Here is an 8,498-nt window from a genome sequence, read left to right on the forward strand (position 1 = left end):
GTCAAGCTCTGAGCCCTCACTCAATTACTGGGGACTCAAATGACCTCAAGAGACCCCAAAATGACCTCAAGTAACCCCAAAATGACCCCTATGACCTCAAGTGACCCCAAAATGACCTCAACTGACCCCAAAATGACCCCTATGACCTCGAGTAACCCCAAAATGACCTCAAGTAACCCCAAAATGACCTCAGATGACCCCAAACAGGGCCTCAAATGACCTAAAGTAACCCCGTGCAGGGATCCCGAAAATCTCGAAAAACCGAAAATGACCTCGAGTGACCCCGGAGGCCTCAAACGACCCCAATGACCCCGAGTGACCCCAAAATGACCCCAAAATGACCTCGGATGACCCCAATGACCTAAAGTAACCCCAAAATGACCTCAAGTGACCCCAAAATGACCCCGCGTGACCCCGAATGACCCCCCCGGTCCCGTTAATCCCATTTTCCCCCGTTCCTGTGCTTTGGGAATTCGGGATCCTCTGGGAACTGGGGCCGCAATTCCCGCTCCAGGGACAGGCAGGGATTCACCCCCGGAATTCCTCAGCTCCGGGGATAAAACACAAACAATTCCCAGGATTCTGCTCTGGAATTGTGAGGGATTGATTATGGAATTCTGGAATTGCTGTTGGGGTTATACACACATATAAATATAAATATTTTAAATTTAAATATATCTAAATATATATATTTATTTTTATATATTTATATATATATATATTTTAATATATATAAATAGATATTTTATATATATTTATATATATTTATATATTTTAATATATATAAATAGATATTTTATATATTTTTATATATTTATATAATTATATATTTTAATATATATTTTATATATAAATATATTATTATATATAAATATATATTATATATAAAAATATATATCTAAAATATATATATTTAAATATATATCTATATATTATTATACACAATATCAAATATATAATAATATATAATGATATCTGTTAATAATATAATTTAATCGCTTAAGAATTATATAGTTTAATATTAAGTATTTATGTATAATAATAAATAATAATATAATATATATCTATACATATAAATATATATAAAATATATATTATAAATTGTATGAATAATATATAATTATAAATTATACACACACACATATACATGTATATATACATACATATGTGTGTGTATGTATATATAAAAATATATTTATTATATATTTATATATCATATTCCAAATATATTTATATTTTAAAATAATAAATATAAATATAAATATAAATATAAATATAAATAGAAATAGAAATAGAAATAGAAATAGAAATAGAAATAATTTTTAAAAATTAATTCTTTTGTTCTAGAATTGCCACCCAAGAACTCTCAGTCTCTGCAGACTCTTCCCATGAATTCCCTGGGATTCCTTTCCTGCCCTCTCATTCCTGCCGGATCTGAGCCTTTGTTCCATGGTTCAGAATTTTTTCATTATTTTAAATCTTTCCCCATCACTTCCCACGTTGGAATTCAACAGAAAATTCCCCAAATGCTTCAAAAGTGGCCCCAAAATCCGGATCCAGGAGCCCAAAATCCCAAAATGTTTCCCCCAGGTCTCGGAAGCGCAAGGGAAGAAATTGAATTTCAGCAACAAGACCAGAAACAATTATAAAAAATATTCACTTTTATTCATAGAAAAATAGTAATTCCAATAAATAACATTTGAATATAACAGTTAATAAATTAAAATATTCATCTTATACAAAATCTTTAACATTTATTCTATTTATATTATAATTATTTGTAATAGAATATTTAATACTGTTTAGATTTCTTATTTATTTAATGAAGTCTGAAATTATATTAAATATCTTAAAATTATAAATGTTATAATTTAAAAATATTAATTTTATTTATTAATTTTAATGTCAGTGTTATTATTAATAATATTATTAATTATGATAATGAACCTTAAATCTCAGCTTCTCTCTGGGAGAACATTTCCCTTCTGCTTTTCCTTCTTCCTTACCTGAAAGGATCAAAGAATTGTATAATAATCATTAATTAGTAAAAAAATTAATTGTTTTAAAAGAAATATTACATATAATTAATATAGTGATATAATTATTCTGTGTAGAGTTATATGGAATTAATATAATCCTTCTACATACAGTTGTATAGAATTAATATATCAATAGAATTATTATATATCATTATGTAGCTTATATAATTATAAATAAATTATATAGAATTATATAGAATTACTATATGCTATTTATTATATTATATTTATTGTGTAGAATTACTATATATTACATAGAATTAGTATAAATTAATTATGTATAATTATATATAATATATACAATATGCACAATATATGTAATATATAATATATAATATATATTTTTATATATAATGTATAATAATATTTTATATATATAAATACATATATAAATACATATATATTATATATAGTTTAAATATTAATAAAGCTATGCTTTTGTTTAAAAAAATAATAATATTGGGTGAAAATTTTTGCATTTTCACCTGCGGGGTTTGACAAATTTGGGTTAAAAAAGGAGCAGAAGAGGCCAAATCTCAAAGCTCCCCCTGGTACAAAGAAACAAAAACCCTGAAATAAAAAATGTTCCTCAAACGGAGCTCGGCTGCTCCAAGAGAGAACCGGGAAATTCCCACAAAAATCAATTTATAAGAGCAAGAGCCATTGAGGTAAAAATCCACTCCTGGGTAAAAACCAGCTCCAAAGGAGATTGTGCAAAAAACCTCCCAAGAAACCAAAAATCAGCTCAATTAGCTAAAGAGAGAAAAGTTGAATAAATATATTCATTAGTCATTAGCTAATGGCTTAATTACAATAAGCTGAGTTCAAATCATTTCCTTATTATTTAAAAATTTACTAATTACTGATTTCCTGTTCATCCCCAGGACCTTCAAATGCCACAGAGAAATGAGAAAAATCCAATTCCTCTACGTAAAACCCAATTACACCCAGGCATTAATTAACTAATTAACTGGTTAATTACCGAGCCCAGGGCATGCAGAGCTCCTGTGGGTGCAGAACACCCCAGGATTCCCATTCCCATCCCCCCAAAGCTGGGTCCAGCCTGGCCTTGGGCACTTCCAGGGATCCTGAGCTCCCCTGGGAACCCCATCCCAGCCTTGCCCATCCTCAGGAATCCCTTCCCAATCCCCCTGGAATCATTTCCCTCCTCAATCCTCCCAGAAATCCGGGATTTGTCCCTTTTCATCCCCAGGATTTGGAGCCAGGAGCTTCTCCTTGCTCCCAATATTCCCAGAGCATCCCAGGCTCATCCCAGCCGCATCCACAGCCCCGGGAGGAGCTGGGAGAGACAAATAAACACAAATATCGGCCAGCCCTGATATTCCCAGCAGGATAAAATTCCCAGGAATGACATTCCCCCTGCTCCGTCACTATGGAGATTCCAGCGGGACCCGAGAGTGGAGCCGGGAGATGAGGAAGAGCTCCCAGATGAGATCCTGAGCTGCGATCCTGAGATTCCAGAGCCTGGGAATCCCAATCCAAAGGCAGGAACACGACAGGGAGCGGTGGGGATCAATCACATCCCATTAACCGGGCTGCACCCCACAGCATTCCTGCTGGAATATTGGGAATGGGCAGCATGGAATTCCTGCCTCCAAGCGCATCGGAGCATCCAAACCCTGCGAGGGGCAGATCCCATCCCAGGAAATCAAGGAGCAGGGAAAAACCCCCACTGGAGCTGCCTGCTCCTCGTTTTCCAGCGGAGGGAGGTTTCCTCTGGGATTTATCCCTGGACCTCGGCTCCATGTGGATGTGCCAAGCTCCACCTGGGGCTCCATCACTTTCCATGGAGAAATCCCAGCTCCTGCTGGGAAATGAGGGATCCAAAAGCCCCAAGAGCCCAACCCTCATTCCAAACCTGCTTCCCATTCCAAGCACCACATTCCCACTTTTCATGAATTTCTTGCAGTTAATTCCTCCTTCCTTCTCCTCCCAGATTGATTTTCCAGCGCTCTCTGAGCACTCACTGATATCCAGGCCCAGGGAAGGGAGCAGCATTCCCATTCCATGGAGATGTTTATTATTTATTCCTCTTTAAGGCTCGTTAGATTAATCCATTTTAAATTACCACATGCTGCCAGGCACAATTATTGTAATTTATTGGGATCATTCCGGTGCTTTATTTCCCTCGGATGTGAGCTGGGGTTGCTTTTCCTGCACTCCCAGGAAGCTGGAGCAGCATTCCCTTCTCCAGAGGGAAAAACCTCCAGGAAATGCTAATTCCCTTTTTTTTCTCTTCCAGAGGAATCACAGAATCATGGAATATTTGGGATATCAGAGCCCATTCCCTGTGCAAGGAACCTTCTCCTTCCCAGCGTGCTCCAAGTCTCATCCAGCCTGGCCTTGGACAATTCCAGGGATTTCCAGTTTCTCTGGGCAAGGACAGAATTCCTGCCTCTATTCCCAAGCTGGGGAGAAAATTTATTTTATTTTATTTTGCTTATCCAAAGTGCTGCTGCAGGGGGAAAGAGGCAGAGGCTGCTTTGAATCCCCCCGGATTCTCCCTCCCCAAACCCTGCAAAGGCTTTGGAAGTGTGGAGTTTAATCAGGATCCCCCAGGAGGAAACACAAATTAAAGAAAAATCAGATTTTTAACAGAGGAATGAAAAAGGGGCTCTTTAGAGTAAAACAAATGATTCTCTAGCAAAGGATGGCTCTGGGACAGGGGAGGCAATGGGGAGCTTTTGATGCCACTGGGATTAATTCAGAGTTTTATCCCAATTATAAAAATCTCCCTCAGCAAGTCAGGAAATGGAATTTTGTCTCCTCTAGGAGCAGCCTCAGTTCCTTTCTCTGTGAGGTTTCAGCTCTGGAGTTTGGGAACAATTGAACAGAATTATCTCTGGGATGTGGATATTGTGCTTTTCAAACCAGGCCTTGCTGTACCAGTTATAACCAAAGAACTCCAGATATTTGACCAAATATTCCCATTTTTCTGCCATTTAGAGACTTCCCCATTCCCTCTCATCAGCAGAAGGGGAAGCTCTGGAGTCACCAGGGCCATCTCCCAACAGGGACAAAACAACAATTCAACTTTAATCCAAGCAGTTCCCCATGGCTCCCTGAGCTTTTCCAAGTTTGTGCTGCTGGGAATGGAAATATTTCACTCCCATGGACAAGGAGATTTCCAGCCCAGCTTCCCAGGGACACCCCAAAAACTTCTGCATCTGCAGCAGGTCCAGTCCCTGTGGTGAAATAACCAAAAACCAGGAGAAACCAAAATTCCAGAGCCACAGGATGGAATTCCTCACACTCCCCAAGCCTCAGACTTCCCTGGAAATCCAAATTTCTGCTTTCAGCTCCTGTTTTTTCCCCTCTGGGATATTTGGCCATATCCAATATTTCTGACACCAGGAGATCAAGGCCTTGTGTTCACAGTGAAATGACCAAAAACCATTTTGGAGAAATCAAAATTGCAGCAGTGCAGAACCAAGTGACAGAACCTCTCCTGCTCCTCAAGCTCTCAGACTTCCCTGGAAATCCAAATCTCTGCTTTCAGCTCCTGTTTTTCCCTCTGGAATGTCTCACCACAACCTTATCCAATATCCTGACACCCAGCACACTGAGGCTTTGTGTTTACCCTGAAATGACCAAAAACCAGAAGGAAACAAAATCCCAGCATGTTTGAAGCAAAGGATGGAATCCTTCACACTCCTCAAACCTCAGACTCCCCTGGAAATCCAAATTCCTGCTTTCAGCTCCTGCTTTTCCCTGTGGGCTCTTTGTCCCAGCCCATATCCAACACTGCTGACCCCTGGCACTTTGTTTATTTTAAACACATTTTCAATAAACTCCCCGAGCTGATACACTTGGAGGCCTGCAAATAAACGAGCTCATTAAACAGCGCTGGCACTTAGCAGGATCTCTGGTGGCCAATCCCAGCTCCAGCAGGGCTGGAATTTATAACTTTGATCCCCATTTAATCTGCTCATAACCATCAATCTCGGATTTTTATTGTCCTGTTCTGCAGCCTGAGCAGAAAACCTGCTCCAATTAGGGCCCCCTCCAGGAGTGACTCACAAATAAATACTGATTTTAACACCCCACAACACAATTCCTGGGATTCAGCTCTCATTTAAGCGCTGCTGGAGCTTGGGAAGAGGTTTGTGATGCCCAAAGCAGCCCCAGAGGGCTGGGGAACAGCAGGAGCTGCTCTGGGACAGCGCAGATGTCACCAGGAGGCTCCAGAGGGTGGCCCAGCATTCCCTGGAGCGTTCCAGAACTCACCTGGAAAATGCTGGGAGATCCCATTAGGCTGCAGTTGGCTCCAGGTCCTCGTTCAGCAGCAGGCTGGGATGGGATGGGATGGTTGGGAATGATGCATGGAGCAGGGCAGGCTGCCAGGAAAAAGAAATCAGAAATTAACACCTAATGATGCCAAGCTGCCATTAATTCACCCCCAGCCCCAGGAGCTGCTGAAGGAATAACAGGAATAACAGGAAAAACTAACAGGAATAACAGGAAAAAACGGAAAAACAGGAATAAAGAATTTCCTCTGGATCCCAGCCCGGCTCAGAGCTGGAATCTGCACCCACAGATCCCTTTCTGCAAGGCTCTCCTGGGAAGGATCATTTTCCCCTGGAGATGGGTCAGGGTGAATTAAGGGGAATTATCCTGGTCACTTCAAGCCTGTCCCAGTTTTCTCCCCACATTCCTGCCAGAGCCAAGGGAGAGGCTCCAGGACATGGAAATCTGCTGCTCCCAGCTTTGGACAGGATTTGCTGCCACATTTACTGCCCAAGAGTTCACTAAACAGAGAGATGATCCGTAGGGGAAAACTCGTTTTGTCTTCACTTACCACCTCTTTCCCTGGAAAAACAAATCCTGGAATATCCTGAGCTGGAAGGGACCCACAGGGATCATCCAAGTCCAACTCCAGGCCCTGCACAGGACATCCCAACATTCCCACCTGTGCCTGAAAACATTATCCAAATATTCCTGGAGCTCTGGAAGCCTTGGGACCATTCCCTGGGGAGCCTGGGAAAGAGCAGAGCAAGGAATATTCCCTGTCAGGAAAAGCTGAAATGAGCTTTCCATGTTTTTACATCAACATTCCCACAAATTCCAGAGGATTCTGACCACATGGAAAGTTTAGTGGAGACACATCCCTGGAATTGTTCAAAAAACATGGAAGTTTTCCACCTCGAGACAGAAAATCACTGAGGCTGGAAAAGCTCCAGCCCAGAGCGCTGGGGACATGGCCAGGAATTCCTTGGACACCTTCAGGAATGGTGACTCCAAACATCCCTGGGCAGCCCCTGCCAAGCCCTGACCACCCTTTCCATGGGGAAATTCCTGCTGATTCCAGCCTGAGCCTCCCCTGGAATCCAAAACCTGATGGAGAACACCAAGACTTTACCCACCTCAGAAATGATTCAGTCAAAGAGAACTGAGGGATTCCATGGAACCACAGATGGGTTTGGGCTGGAAGGACCTTAAAGGCCACCCTGCCCTGGGTGGGGACCCCTTCCCCCATCCCAGGCTGCTCCAAACCCCGTCCATCCCTGTGCCAGGAGCAGGGCTGGAAATCAGGCACCAAAACCAACCCCGGCAGCCTGGAGGGTTTCCATCCCGATTATCCAACATTCCCGAGGCAGTGCTGACCTCTAGTGAGAGATCCCTGGAAAAGGGAGGATTTCCTGGGATAAAGCTCCCTTCCCACCTGTTCCCGATTTCAGCTTCTGAAAGGCTCCTCAGGCAGCTGGGGCAGGAGCACAAAGCACATCCTGGGGAAATCGGTCCAATGAATTCCTCTTTTGGAGATGTTTTCCATCAGCGTTTCCATCAGTGAGGGTTAAAGCTCAGCCAGAGGGGCTGCAGCTCCCAGGGGGATTTGTCCCCTTTGCAGAAACCCCCCAGGACTGGAGCAGGATCCTGAAGGCTGCAGGGAATTCACAAACTGGAACTAAAGCTCAGGAAAACAGGAGCTGCAGGCTTGGATCACACAGGGAATGTCAGCCTAGAGGGAACAGCAGAGGAGCTTCTCCAAACAAAACGTGCCAGAGCTCAGGAGAAGCAGAAGAAGAGCAAAATTCAATTCAATTCTCTCCCTCCCCAAGGGAAAAACTCCTCAACCCAGCAGTGGGAGCAGCTTTGCCTTTGGATCCTCCAAGGGAAACTTCCCACAAACTCTCCCCCCTGATCAGGGAAAAAAATGCCCCAACAACCCCCAAAACAACTCCAGAGCCCCCAACAGCCACAAGCACCAGTGCCCACGGCAAGGTTTTATTTCCAAACACCCCAAATCCACAAGAGCACGAGGAAACCTCCCAGGCAAGCTCAGAGTTGCAGGAAGGAGCAGGAAAAAGCAGCAGAGCTCAAGGAGCTGCTGCTTTGGGTTCCCACATTGTCCTTCAGAAGCCACAACCTTCACCCAAAAGATCCTTCAGGAAGATGAGAAATTTCCAAGGATACCAAAGAAATCTCCACTGCAAAAAG

Source organism: Cyanistes caeruleus, chromosome 10, assembly GCF_971803275.1.
Source record: "Cyanistes caeruleus chromosome 10, bCyaCae1.hap1.1, whole genome shotgun sequence".
NCBI lineage: Eukaryota > Metazoa > Chordata > Aves > Passeriformes > Paridae > Cyanistes > Cyanistes caeruleus.